This window comes from Camelus bactrianus, chromosome 9 (genome assembly GCF_048773025.1).
Source record: "Camelus bactrianus isolate YW-2024 breed Bactrian camel chromosome 9, ASM4877302v1, whole genome shotgun sequence".
Taxonomy (NCBI): Eukaryota; Metazoa; Chordata; class Mammalia; order Artiodactyla; family Camelidae; genus Camelus; species Camelus bactrianus.
The window spans coordinates 37,900,279-37,916,258 of record NC_133547.1 but is presented as its reverse complement, the minus strand read 5'-3'; positions in this window follow the sequence as shown (position 1 = coordinate 37,916,258).

The window sequence follows — 15,980 nt, the reverse complement described above, 5'->3', positions numbered from 1 at the left end:
TCTTATTTTCTTGTAATCTCAAACTATGTTTAACCAATGGGCCTGTATTCCTTATCTGGGGGGAAAAGTTCCTTCACCCCGTTGTCTCTATTAATCTGTCATTTAATGAAAATAGGCTTATTGACCTGACATCCTCAGCTGTACTTCTAACTCAGGACCCTCAATTCTAGCTGCTCATTAGAATCCTCTGTGGAAGACTTAAAAAATACCTATGCCTGTGTCCCACCTCAAACCAGTTAAATCAGAACCACTCCAGTGGAGCCTGCACATATAGTTATAAAAGCTACCCAGGGAATTTGTGCAGCCAGGATGAGAACTGTTTCACTAAAATGATCTTAGTTAAATCTTGCTTTATTTATTTTTGTTGGGTAAACTATCTTTTTTCAGTGCCCTGGGTTCAACCATTTAAAGATAAAAATCCTCACAGTAGTTCCTCTCTGCCTAGTTTTAAGAAAATAGCGGTCCAGAGCGGGACATGGGATCAGAGTCTTAAGTGTGACCACTTTAATATATTAATTCTAGGCTTACTCAGGGTATATTGCTCCCATTCTTCCCGCCATCAAAATCTTTGCCCTTCCCTTTTAAATGCATTCACTCCTCTACCCAATTTTCACTTCACTTACTTTGATCTCTTTTAAAGAAATTCTGAATATAAGTTTTGTTGGTTCTACCTCCAAAATATATCTGAGTCCATCTTCTTTTCTCCTCCACTGCCTCCACCCTAGTCCAATTTTCCGTCTTTCCTTGTGTGGAAATCAGTCTCCAAAGAGATCTCTCTGCTGCTAAATCATACCCCTATCTAATCCATTTTTCACAGAGCTACAAAAATAAGCTTTTAAAAATCTAAACTGGACCGTGTCATTCTCCAGTAACTTCTTATTCCTGTTACTGGAACAATCCAGTAACTTCACGTAACTTCCCATCTCATCTTGTACTGCTCTTCCCAACTCCTCTTTGGGCCCAAGGTATACTGACCTTTAATGATACCTTTTTCCTGTCTTAGGTCTTCAGTTATGCTCTTACAGGCCCTGGAAAATTGTTTTTCTTCTTAGCACTTTACTTCAGTGGCTCCTCAACTGTCAGGTCTCAAATATTACTCCTAAGAAAGTCCTTCCCTGGCTACTTTAAATACTATTTTCTAACCCAAGATGTCATTTATTTCCTTCATAGCTGAATGTACATAATTTATTTGTCTATTTATTTTCTGTAAAATATAAACTCCAGGAGACTTGGACTTCTGTTTCCTGGCTATTGTAGTTCCCAGCACTAGAACAGAGCCTGGCCAGTCAATGAAGACTGATGTGGAAACAAATTGCTATTCAGAGAGGAAGGAAAAGAGAGTTTGGCTTTTTGTAGTTCAGTATGACAGTTTGACTCTGGGAAACTCTGGGGGTAAATCCAGATACAGGTCAAATTTAAGATGCTCCCAGATGTGAAATTATTTCATTTCCAAACTTTCTTAACCCTTTTAGATAGAATAATGGTAAGCCCTAACTATTGGCCAGATTAGAGAAAAAATGGCCTGTGCCACTGTCCCTTCTAGTACTCGGCTTGATATATAGAGAGATTTCTTTACTTATCTTTTCTACCACACTGAGTTGTTTTAAGTAAGAGAGGGACCAGATCATAGTCCTCTGAGCGTTGCAGCTCAGCAGCAAACCAGTTGGATGGGAGAAGTTTTCCAACTGTGCTGGCAGAGTGTTCTTTGTGTTTTCATTTCAGTGGTCTGCTCACTATTTATATTCAATGAACAAACATAATGTTTTTCAAACAAATGGATCTTGAAATTGATTTAATACACTTTCACTAGCATTAAAAAAAAGAAGTAGAAGAAATAGAATAGAAAATAGCAAACGCATAAAATGAGTATAGGTGAGTATTATTTCATAAAACTTGTTGCAGTTAAGTGTACTAAATGTATATTGCTATGGGTTATAGTTAAAAGTTTGAAATCCATAGTTTACTGTTCTCCAAAATCAATGTGAACTTTGACAGTTCTGTACCTTTGCTTTGAGTGTGGAACTCCTTTGTCCTGTCGCTCATCTTTTTAGATAATGCTCAGATGTTAACAATTTTTTGTAGCTTTTTCAACCAGTGCCCTGATAACACTTATATGTAACTCTTTTTTCATTTATCCCATTTTACCAGAACTATTTATACATCTGGCTTTTCCGTGCCAGAGGTGGGACATTTGAACACCAAGATTTTTTGTTTTTCACTTTTCTATTGAGAATCTAGCTTGTTGTACTAAAATCTGAACCATTTCCACATTCCAGATTGGGTCCTGAGTATACACAGGGTCACAGATGTGTTTTGTATGACTGGGAGAACCATGATCAATTTCTGCATCACTCTCATGTATTTATCCATTCATCCATTTATTTATCATTCTGGACTAATACTCTGCACTAAGTATTCCAGAAACAGGGAACATATCAATAAACAAAAAGACAAAAGTCCTTACTCCCAAGGAGCTTGTATTTTAGGGTTAGTGTTATATTATCTATTATTATGGGTTTTTTTTTAACTTAAGCAAACTGTTATACCACTTCTAACTCCCAACTTTTCTTTCCTGTATTATTTTATCTCAGATTCTGATGTGATTTCTTCCTACAGATACTTATTTCTAACTTTCTTTCCTCTTTAATTTGAAGGTCTGTTGTTTAAAATGTATTTTAAAGCCTAGTATAGGAATTGATGATAGTTCCTTCAGGATTTCAAGAACTAATTGTAATTCTCAAAGTGTATGTTGGAGAATTGGTAAAAGAACAATGACATGAAAAATGTTATAAATATCTCTTTGATATGAATATTCATTAAATGATTTAGTTCTTTCCTTGCTATAGTTACGTGGAAGCTGCCAGCATAGAAAGAGGCACTTCTGTCAAAAAAAAAAATCCTTTATGGAAAATGAAGACAAAAGGTGGTGATTTTTGTATTTAAACAAATTAGAACGTCTAACATGAAAAGCCCAGGTTTATGTTACTCTCTTGATGTGTATAGTGTCTTTTAGATCCATGGTGTATTGGCCCAACTATTAAACCTAATACTAAAACAGATGAATAGCAAATTCATAGCTCCCTGATGATATTATTATGAGTAGTTGTAATTCTTTTAAAAAATGTGTGTATTGAATTGTTTAGGTAGTGACAACAGGGATATTATGAACTTAATCCATAATTAGCAATTTGGTTTAAATTTATTGAGCCCTCTTAGTGTATTGAATGTAGCATTTTAACAATTCCAAGTGTAAATATTGGTTATGAGATTTTAACAATTTCTGCTATAAATCAGGCCACTGTAATGAAAATAGTACAGAAAAATAGGAATGTAAATTATAAAAGTAATGTATCAGTGCATCTGTGGAAGTAAGTATTTGCTCACCTGCCCCAGGGGTAATAAGCAGCATGTAGTTTAATGAAAATCAGGCATTAAGGTTAATGATTGTTACTTAATAAGACGTTTTTCTTTCTTTTTTCTTTTGTGAAAACCTTTAATATGAAAGGAAGCCAATCAAATTCTTCAATCAGATTCTTATATTCTGATAGCATTTTGCTACCGAGGCATTTGAACTGCCCTTTTGATTAGTTCAAAATTAACCGATGGGGGATTTCAACTACATATGTTAAATAATGTTTCAGCTGGAGAAAATAGGTCCAGGTAAAAAGACCAAGGGTGTGTTCCTACTGAAACTTGATAAATATTGTAAAATATTTGCGAATTAGTCTATGTCTCAGAGAACTATGGGTGTAGCTCTTGGCATGGGGAGATGATTGGATCAGATAAATCAGAAACAAAGTTTTGAACAAGCTGTACACCATATTTGACCTGAAGATTTTAATACAGCCCAGTTTACCTTACTCACCCTTAAGTTTCTAAACCCTACCAAGTAAAAATAAAAAAAAAAAAAAACCCAAATTGTGGCTACTTTTTAAGTCTGGGTCCAAGAAGAAAAGAGTCCTGGAAGAAAGCCAAACTGAGTGAAGCCTAAATGAACCCAGTAGACGGCAGCTCTCATGTAATGGAAGCAAGAAACAAAAACTTTTGTTGTGAGCCGCTGAGCTGTTGGAATTACTTGTTACTGCAGCAAAAACAAAGCTGATTAATACAAATATACATATGAAATGAGTGATCATTATAGAACCACTACCCAGGTCAAGATATAAAACATTACCAGAGCCATGATTGTCCCTGTGTGCCTCCAATCCTATACTTGTCCTCTTTCCCAAAGGTAAGTGTCCTGATAATACCAGAAAACGTTCATTGCCCTGGATTTTGAATCTGATACACACCTAAATCATACAGTATGTATTCTCTTACGTCTAATTTCTTTTGCTCACCTTTATGGGTGTGAGATTCACCTATGTGACTATGTGTAGCAGTATTTTTTTCACTGCCCTTGCTTTATTTTATAGTATTCCATTGTATGAACATACCATAATTTGTTTAAGTGGGTTTCTGTTGTTGCACAGATCCTTTGAGATGGAAATATTCCTACCAGGAATTTCATAGTTTGGGTTTTTTTTCATACAATTATTTTGTCTCAATATTTTCTACTTTATATAAATAATTTATTTTTTATGATATTGTATGTTAAGTGCCTTAATAATAGCTAAAACTTGTGTGTTTACCATGAATGAGGCATTGCCTAAATGTCTTATATGCATTATTCATTCGTTCATTCATTTAGCAAATACTTACTGAACACCTGATACTCTGTATCAAAAGGTATAAAGGTGAACAAGACAGAAAAAAAAATCCCTGTTTTTATGGAGTTTATATTTTAGGGAATAATCTCTAATTCACAAAAATCTATGAGGTGGATATTATTGTCCCTATTTTCACAGTTTGGAAAACCAGACACATAGCAGTTACATCCACCTCTTACTTACATTTTCTCCTGGATTACAAACTCTTCAGGAGCCAGTTCCCTTTATCTTCCCACAGTGTCTAGTGGAGCACCATATATATAGTCATCATATTAATTATTTTGATAACAATTAACATTTATTTCCTGCTTTCTATATACCAGAGACAACTCAGTCTTCACAAACGCTCTGTGGCAGGTCTGATTAGCTCCATTTAGAGATCAGAAAATAGGCAAAAAGAGGCTACGTGACTTGCCATTGGCTAGATTCTTGTGCTCTAGATACGTGTGTTGAAATTAGCCCATGGGATTGCATACAAGCACTTCCTTCACTTATATTGCTGTGCGGTGTTCAGTTCTCAGCCTCCTCTAAAGCCACTGTGGATCACGCTACGTGATACTTGTGGATGAGTTTGCATGGAGAAGTGACCTGAGCTGCTCATTTCTTCCATCTCTGTTCTGCAGCTACTCTGTTTCTAGACATCAAAGGAAGAAAGCAAGTTAGACATTGTGTTTTTGTCTAACCTCTGCATATGTTTTACTCAGAAGAGTTGTGGTGTGGGAATTGTTAGTTCCGCTGCAGAATCTTAGTTGGTTTAGTAATATTTTAAGTTAATTATGCTTCAATAAAAAGGAGAAAGTGAAGGACGGTTTTTTAAAGAAGAATTTTTGTTGGTTTATTCACTTAATATTGTTGAGCTTCTTCTACATGCCCAGCGCTGTGCTGGGCTTTAAGGAAGAGAGGAGGAAGCAGTGTCTTTTTCTGCCCTAAGGAGCTCACAAATATTGGAGGAGGTCATTGAAAGGGCTTTACTGACTGTTGACCCAATCAGAGGGCAATCTGAGGCTCCTTCCACCTCCTGTCTCCTTGTTCCCATAGCCAGAGCAACTTCCAATTTTAAGAGAGTGAAGTGTCATTGAAACCATCTGGGCTGAACCTCATTAAGGCCTCTATATAAAGCTTACGATTTTGGAGGGTGGGGCACTCGGCTTGTAGTCACCCAAGACAAGTCTTGTATGTAAGTTCCCTTGCTTATTAAACCTTCCATCTGCCAATTTGAATTGATCTGTAGCATATCAGAACATGTGTTTACAGCAGGACTGTTTACAGCAGGGGAGTGTCCTGTCTTCCAGCCCCTGTCTATGGCTTGGAAAATGGGAAGCTAAGGGGTGTATGATTTTGAATAAACCCTTATGGGGTCAGGATATATGGAAAGTATTTGGGTTCATCTGCAAGAGTCTGAAACAGTCCTCACTGTCTTCCATATTCTGGCTTATAAGGCACTGACACCCCCTGGTAATGAGGAAGCTCTTGCCCTAGCTTGGGTACATGACCTAGCAGCTGACCTTTTGGCACATACAGCAGTTTCAGTGCATAGAAAAAGTGGCCACTCTAGTGCCTGGGTGGGATGGCATATTGCCAAGGATGCCCATTTGCCCTTGAAATAGTGACTTGGTTCATGTACCAACAGCGTGTCCTGTGTATTCTTAACAATAGCCAAGGCAACCCACCAAAAGAGTCTGGAGCCATTCACTGGTGTTCCAGGTCCCGAGGAGGGATTTGAAAATTGGCCCCCATCCTCTTCCTGAGGGTTCTAAGTATGACTTGGTTTGTGTGGACACTGTATGTGGCCTAACCCAAGCTTTCCTCTGTAACTATGCAAACCAGGCTGCCACGATTAGGGGGTTAGAGAAACGGTTACTCTCATAGAATAGTCACATTTCAAAGGTCATGATATGCAAGACTAGACAGAAGACTGTAACACTGAATGGAGGTTCCATCTCCTATAACTCGCTAGCAGCAGTGGTCGTAAAAAGGAAAAATAGAATATTAAAACAATAGATTAAATTACTAGCAGGTAAAACAACCTTGGCCTGGGGGACTAAGGTACTATCCCAGGCCAAGGTTGTTGTCAAGACAATACATCTGAATGACCAAACTGCAGGGCCTATTGCTCATATGCCAGACTGGGGACCCTTGTCAAGACACCCAGTACTATAAGGGTTTGGAAATCTTGGGAGACAGCCATTGCCTTGATTCTCATGTGGTTTATGTGTTGCGCTGCTGAGCACACCCAAACCCCATCACGCCCGGGAAAGACATTATCTCCTGGAATTGGCAATGGGATGTCCCACTGGGATGGATGAATTACTTCCTACCCCTGGGAACCACACGGTCTCCACAGGATCCTGCTGTCCTGCTGCAGGCTGGACCTGTTGAAACATATTATACCTGGAATGGAACACGCACCATTGAAAGGGGGGAAAACTGGGAGTCCTGGTCTGGCATATCCCACCCCCAGCCCGTCTCCTCATGCCTGACAGTGCTGACTCCCATGGGCAACGTGTACAATATGCACAACCAGGTCAGACTCCTGAAGCTGCAGCCACATTAACGTCTAAAGGTCAGGCCACAAGTGTAATTCTTAGAAGGAGAAGATCTTCCCATACAAGTTTCTACTAAATATCTGGTTTCTTGCCCTTAGGCTTCTGCTGCTCCTCTGTTGTCTGGTCACAGGATGGACACTTAATGGAAACACCTTTTTACAGCAGGCCCACTCATACTGTGGGCACCTGCCCCTCTCTTGCTCATCATGATGGGTATCACCACTCCAGGGAGAAAACTGGAAGGCAGTATGTTAAGGTAGAACACACTAGGGCTAGTACTCTTGATTCACCTGGCATTACCAATACTTGATCCAGAGACCTGGTCTGTGGCACGGATATCAACACGGGGCATGGCTGTTCTTTCTGTGCCTGTCACTACATGGCAGCCCATCAAACTGCTGACCAGAAGAGTCCTAAAAATGCCACCACGAGGGTCACGGATGGCTACACTAAGAGCTGGGATGGGTTCATGTGGCTCACCCTGGGTTATGGACATGTGAACCCCTGGCACCCCCTGTGTTGGGAACAGATGAATCACTCTAAACAGAACCAACCGAGTTGTACCAAGAATATGGGATGGATATCACCAGAGCTGTGTAGTCATTTTGCCCCATTAAAGGATAGTGACTGGTTTGGGACTGACTGGTCGTGACACTTGGCCTCCACCTGGGCAGTTGGGCCACTGTGCTGTATCTAGGTCTTCCCTGGGCACAGGGGAGGATCCAAAGTAACAAAAATTGTCAACCTCCCTCTCCTCAAGGCCAGATGCGCACATTCTGTTTCCCACTGGTACGATCTTTTGGCTGCCATCTTTGTTCCCTTCGTTGGCCTGGAGGACGTTGTAGCACACATAGAAGCCCTTACTGAATTCACCAGGCAAGCCTTAGGTGATAGCCGGCAAAGCCTGTCTTCACTGAATGACAAAATGTCTCTAATGAGAAAAGGCTGTCCTCCAAAACTGGCCGGCCTTTAACATTATTACTGTCTCAAAAGGAGGCACCTGTGCCATTATCCAAACAGAATGTCGTGTTCATAACTAATGAGTCTGATAAGGCATTATCTTTATTAAATCATGTGATGACGCAAGTGAATGCCCTGAGCGATCTGACTCCCAGCCTAGAGGACTTAATAAATCAGTGGTTCAGATCATGGACTTCTTGGTGGAAAAAAACTGTTACTTACTTTGGGAAACACGGTCTTTGTGCTTTCTCTTGCGTGTGCCCATGTAGCTGCTGTGGACTCTGCCTCTGGTGCAGCCAGGTAGTCGCCAAATGAGCCACCTTCCTGCTAGTGAAACCCTTTACTGACCTCGCAGAGCACATTGCAGGTCGGGGGCGTGTGAGAGTGTGAGAGCCAGTCACGAGGGGTGGAGTGTCGGAGGAGGTCATCCAGAGGATGTGGCCACATGTTGACCTTTAAGCTGGATCCGGGCGGTCAGAGGCACCACACCCCAACCCCGTCCTTGAAATGTACATTTTGCCCACCGTTCCTGTAGTGGGAGCCATTTCATGGACGAAGCCCTGAGAGAGTAAGGTGGTGTTGAGTCCGTCTGAACTCTGTACGTGACTGAACCTGCTAAAGCCTCCTTATACACCTTAAGATTCTGCCCGGCAGGTGTGGAGAGCTGCTCATCTTGTGGCCGCCCAAGACAAGCCTCTGTTGTAAGTTCTTTTGCCTTTTAACCTGCCACCTACCAATCTGGAGTGGCTTGCCTTTTTTTTTTTTTTTTTTTTTTTGGTCTCTCCTTGCCCTCCACGTGCCGGGACCTGTTTGAAATTTCACCCGGGGAAGCATCCGAGTGTGCAAACCAACATCAGTACGAAGAGCTCAAAGTCCACTTGGCAGACCTTGAACCCAGGTTTGTCTACAGTTTGTGAGCAATGCTGAGTCCCTTTCTCAAAAACTCAAGGGTAATTCTTGTGCTGTTCAAATATCTTCCCTACACGGCTCTGCATTTCACTCTGAATTTTCTCGTTGGTCTGAGGAACTGTTGTGTTTTCTTCTGATGAATACGGCTGTGCTCTCCACTTACATGCCTTAGGATATCAGTGGATAGTGTAATGGCCATGCTTAAGAAGTCAGTTAATTTTCACTTTCATGTGTATTAAAGCTCTTTGTAAAGCGCTGAAATAACATTATGATTATTGTTGCCGTTCCTGTTGGGTTTATGCTTTCTCAGCGCTGTCAACATGAGGAAATACCTGGATGACTGAATCCGTTTTTTTTGTGGGTTTTGTTTTGTTTTGTTTTGTTTTGTTTTAAATGTCGATTGAGTTGAATACTTTCTTCAAGGACAGGAAAGAAAATTTAACACATGCTTCCAGGCTTCTCTTTATAGTCTCCAGTATGGTTTACAGCCTTAAGCAGGGTTGTCTTTAATGACAGAACTACCTTTTATCTTCTTTGTACAAGATAAGATTGATCTATTTTTTAAGTTAATACACCACTGGCTTTACATCCTAGTCATAGGCTTTGGGAATAGGTTAAAGCCTCTTTGTGTTGTATTATTTACTGTGCAGCCATATTCGAAAATACAATGAATATACTGAAATTAATAACTCTAGAAGGGTGCAAAGTGATAGTATTCACATTCAATTACAGAGATCATCTATTACATTAATATAATAGTGATGCCATTTGAATGTAATATAGTGAATAAAAATAAAGTGGCAGGCTAACAGAATTTTAGCTTTTGAGTTCAGGGGAAAAAAAGTAAGATAAATGGTTAGCAGACATGGTTAATAGCTCAAATACATGTGCTATAAGCCCTTAGTTGAGTGTCGACTCTTAGCAAAGGACACCAGGCAAATGAACTTGAATATCCATTTGATTAACTAGCTTCTTAAAAACTGAAATAGGCTTTTATATACTTTGGAAAGAATTGCTAGCAAAAAGGATAAGGGGATGGGCTTTTAATGGAAGTAATCCTCTAAGACATTACTCCCTAGCAGTTAGAAATATAGAAAAGCAAGATAAACTTAAAATAAGCCTGATAAATCCTATCTTACCCATTGTCTTCACTTAATAGATACTTTGGATCTGGATTAAATGGTGCTCAGTAGTCACCCTGAGAAATCCTATTCTTTATGTATTCTCCTTCCACTCCTCTTCTTACTAAACTAATAATTACTTTTCCACTTACAAGTTATGAGTGAAGCCACTGAATGCAGTGATTGGGTGGAGTCCTAGTTCTTGGCTTAAGATCATGGATCTCTCATGAGTCATGTGTTCCACAGATGGTGATTCTCGGACCTGCCTGAGTGTCAGAATCACCTGTGTAGCTTGTAAGAACTACACGTGCCTGGGTCTCTTTTCCGTAGATTTTCGTTCTATAGACCTGAGAAGAGCCAGGACAAACGTAGTTCATGATGCACAAAGACGATTGTGAATCCTACACCATTGTTGGTTCAAAGCACATTTCATAAAGAGGTAATAAATTTTTAAATTAGTAATATTTTAACATTGATTTGAATTTGTATTATTTTATATGTTTTCATGCATCTATAATTAATTTTTATTACCCAACTAATGCCTGGGTACTGTAGAAGCATCAGAAAATACAAAAGCAAAATGAAGAAAATAACTTCAAATATGACCACCGTTAATATTTTAAAATCCACAAATGAATATTTAGAATTTAACTGCAGTAATAGAGCATTTGCCTTTGCAGTTGGAAAGCATAATCCCATAGCTGCAGCACAGAATAGTTTTTCTTATGTATAATTAGATACTACTTGCTCAAATTGTCATTCTTTACTGAAGGGAGGCTCCCATTCACCCCTTCTTCCTCTACTCAGTCACTTTTCTGGTTCTTTCCCTCAGTTAAGTAGCATATCTGAGTTTTACATGAATGGGTCCAGCAAAGCTAATAGATGGTGGACTTTTGGAAGTATCAGTCCTGGGAACATACCAAACTGGTGTGACAGCAGTTCTGCCATCCAATCATTTCATTTATCCATTCAAAAAATTTATTGAGCACCTACTAATGTGCCAGACACTATGCTCTGTGTTGGTGACACCCAGTCCGTTTCCTAGAGACACTTCACACTCTAGTATGGGAGATAGATAAACAAAAATTAAGGTGTATTGTGTATGTGCTATGAAAGATGTATGTATGCACAGGATGTGCTGAGTGCACAGATAAGGGATATCTAAATCAGAATAGGGAATTAGAGAGGATGAGTACAGAGAAAGGATGTGGACGTTGGATGCCAGAGCCCAGAACGCTCATATGTGGCCATTGCTGGTTTTGGGAACCTTTGTGTGTGTGTTTGTTGTTGTTGTTTATTTATTTAGATTAAAGCAATTTTTGATACAATTTTTAAAGGTTACTTTCCTCTCGCTCTGTCATTCTCAAGATTGTTTTGGCTATTCAGGGTCTTTTGTGTTACCATATAAATTTTGAAATTATTTTTTCTAGTTCTGTGAATAATTCGTTTGATATTTTGATAGTGATTGCATTGAATTTGTAGATTGCCTTGGGCTGCATGGTTATTTTAACAAAATTGATTCTTCACAAGGTGCGTATTTATGTACCGTGTTTACTACCTAGAGGGGAGACTGGAAAGCTCTCCTTTGTCTCCTGATCTCCTTTTCTTAATAGTGTCTGTTCTCTTTTTCATAGATGCATTATCTTTTATTGTATTTCTGAGGGTCTCGGAAATACTTTGAAAATTTCTTCTCCCTGCGTAGTTGCTGTTTCTTCTGAGAAGGCTGTCGCATTTTTGTTTGTCTTGGTCCCTGTCTTTCAAGGTAGAGGTCAGAGTCTTCTGAGAAAGCTCTTCCAGTCTCTTGTGTGATATATATATACCTGGCTTTCAACCTTTATGAAGTACAAGGGTAAGAAACCTGAAGTCTCAGCTTTCAGGATGTGAATGTTCCCTGGGGAAAAACCATTACTCAGGTGATCTGGTTTTATGATGGTGGGATATGTGGTTCTTAAAAATATTTTTCGCTGATCTTTTGGCTTTGGTATTGTGGCTTTATTTTCACCTACACCTCAGGCAGGGGTGTGGGGTGGGGCACAGTTAAATGTCTCAGATGGGTTTGCTTGTCACTTCGCTCATTACCTACTTTGCATTTTGCCTTCCTGGGTCTGCTGTCAGGTACCATTAGTCAGTTATCATTTACTTTTCTGACTTTTTACATTTACTCTCTTAGCTTTTCTCTGCTCTTTTCTCTTTGTCTTTGTGGCTTCAAACAAAACAAAACAGCTCCATTATGGTATGATTTCAGGAAGGAGAGAAAGTAAATTCATGTAATCTGTCTCTTTGGCACTGTACTAAGATTTAATTTATAGTAATTCTAGGCAATAGATACTATCATCGTACCACTTTTGAAGATTAAGGGAGTGAAGTTCAGAGAGATTAAGTGGCAGAAGAGCTAGTAAATGGAAGAGCTATGACTAATAAGAGGCTCCCAAACCTGCAGGGGGCTCAAATAGATTTTGAGGTCTCTTCTGGGCTAACATCTCAAAGACAAGCTCGTTCTCCTGCATTTATCAGAGCCCACCCTGATTGCAAACCCAGCTTTAGGGACAAAGACAGCGACAACCTGTGAAGGGGAAACTGGATATGCAAAGCTGTGAGATAGCCCCACCTCTATATAGAGCTGACTTCTACCAGCTCCCTCACCAGTATGGATTGGACTATATTCCAATAGAAATTCTTTCTTTTAGGAGCCTGACAAAGTTGAGTTTTGATGATCTATTTTAGTATTTGCTAATTATGAAATGAAAGCCACCTGTTTTCAAAAGAAGGTGCTGGAATGGAGAATAATAGATATGTAAATATGGTGACTTTTATGGGCAAAAGAAGGTTTTTAGCAGCATGTTTTTAAAAATTAAGTATTTAACAGCTGTTTTGCAAAATAAATGAAATGCTTCCGTACTGTTAAAGAATATGCACAGGTGATTAACTTTAAAGTAAAACTTGTGACCTCATTTGACTATCTAACATCACTAAATTAACTAACTTTATATACCAAATTATTGACCAGATTCTAAATATTTATCTCTTTCATGAAAGGTAAATATAAATTAACAAGACTAATTTTCTTATGTAGTTTGTGAAACTGACATCATGATTTTATGTCCATAATTGGTTTGGAATGGAATAGAAATTCCTTGTTCTGGAAGGGTTGTAAGATGAGACTTTGGGGGGTGTAATATTTGTAAATTAGAGGGTGAAGTTTGCAGTGGAGGAAGATTTTTAAATACACTGAATTCAAAATACGAAAGGGTGAAAAGAGATAACTAAAAAAATCATATCTCTTCCCACCTGGCTTCTATTAACATGCAAATTTCTTACCCAGCAAATGGTTTACATTGGCCCCTTGTATGGACAGAAGTTTTCTGTCTGCCCTACAAATTCATATGTTGAAGCCCTTCCTCCCCACCTCCATGTGACGGTATTTGGAGGTGGGGCTTTGAGAGGTAATTAGGGTTAGCTTTGGTCATGAGGGTGGTGGGACTCTCGTGATGTCTTTATAAGAGGAAGAGAGAGAAGAAAGATAGGGGTCTCTCCCCCATTTGGGTTCCTAGCAAGAGAGTGGCTATCTGTAAGCCAGGAAGAGTTCTCACCAGAACCTAACCATGCTGGAGGAAGAGAGAGAAGAAAGATTGAGGTCTCTCCCCTATTTGGGTTCATAGCGAGAAGGTGGCCATCTGTAAGCCAGGGAGAGAGCTCTCACTAGAACCCAACCATGCTGGCACCCTGATCTCGGACTTCCAGCCTCCAGAGCTGTAGGGAGATAAACTCCTGATTTTTAGGTCCCCCCACCCGTGCTATTTTGTTATGGCAGCCAGAGTTGACTAACATACCCCTCAACATTGTACTTCACCTTGTTCTAAACTTTGTGGGCCCCAGGCCCCCATAGGTTTCTCTCACATGGTGCCTCCCTTATTCTTGGTGTAAAATGTATCCCATGGTGCCTGAAACACTTCCTCCTCTCAGCACTTGGGAATCCTCTGTGTCCCAGTTTTGGAAGAGAAGCTGAATATCTAGATTTTTATATGAAATTGCCTAACATTTTTAGTATTGACATATCACTCTATAATAAAGTATGTCTCTGGGCTGGATTGACCCTTAAGTAACAAGTTTGTAGACTTGGTTTTGATGTGTGTGTCCTGTCTCCTAAGTTCTGGGAGCATTTGTGTTTTATTTTCACTCTCTGATTCCCAAGATCTAAATTGTTGGTAATCAAATAATATTTGTTCTTACTGATGCTGATGCCTCTCACTTTTTCTGTTACTCCTTTCTTTAGGTAAAATAACCCCAATTACATTCATTCTTAGATTCTTCTTCAATTATGTTTTTAGTTCATTTCATTGTATGCCTTTGATGGCTCAGATTTTGGTGAAGACTATTGTTAGAGTCATTAGTGGGAGAAATCTACTTGTCTGTACTCACCATTTTTTAACAAGATACTTTTGGACCCAACCGTAGGAACACTGACATGGAGATCTCTCCCCATCTGAGGACCTTGAACTGTACAAAGAAAGGAATTAACGGATGCTGTTGAATACAAAGAAGATTGCCTCCAGTTTCTGCGTTTTCCTTCTGTTTCTATTACTCACTATCTTGATTGTTGTTTCAACAATAGTGCTATGTTACTGCTCTGTGGTCCAATTTCTTTTGGTCTCAGGGGGAAGGCTGCTCTTTTATTCATCTGTTTGTTCATGTTATGTGGAAATTAAACTTTAAGTGGCTATACACCTGTTTATTCATTCTGCAAGTGGTATTGCTTACCGTCAGTGGTTGTTTTTGATGCTAATACTGCTTCCTGCCTTTTTTTACATGGATTCTTGACATGTTTGCAGGCCTGCTGTATCTAATAAATAACAATAATGAATTCTTTACCAGTTTCGGTTTCTCCCTCACCACAGTCTTCCTGGAGTCAAAATGGAGAAATATTCTTTTTCCCTGTTTTCCTATTTGCTATACATAAAGTGTTTAATCAAGGTGTTTATAAAATGAAGTTAGTTGTCATTTCAATGATGTAGTACTGATATGATTTTCTTATGAGCTATTTTTCTACAACTATTTTTAACACTTGATTTTTAGGATAGGTAATACACTTTCATAGTTCAAGAATAATATACAGAATGCTGAAAGATACACAGTGAAAAGTCTTAGTCCTACCTTTTCCTCTCCTTTGCTCAGTCCCTACATCCCAACTCCACAGGTAACTTCTTATACATCCTTCCAGTGTTTGTTTATGTACATGTAAGCAAATGCAGATATATATGTATATTCTTATTTCTCTATTTTTTAAACACAAGATGCCATTGTTCTGCTTGTTGCAGTTTTCACTTAGCATTATATCCTGGAACTGCCATATAAAAACAGATTGCCTCATTTCTTTATACAAGTAAATACTACTTCATTTGATGGACATGTCATTTATTTAACCAAAGTCTTACTGATGAACATTAATTTTGTTTCTAGCATTTTACTAGGGCACGCCATATTGCAATGACTAGCCTTTTACAAACCTCATGTCACACATATGTAAATAGATTTGTGTAGAATAAATTCTCAGAAGTGGTATTATTAAGCCAGAAGGTCTGTCCATTTGTGATTTGTTGTACCAGTTTATACTTTGAGCAGCAATGTGTGAGCTCATCCATAAAATGCTTTATCAAGCTTTTGGACTTTGTCTGATGGATAAATACAGTATCTCAGAGCATAAGATGCATCATCTACATGTGTTCTGGGCTCAGTTG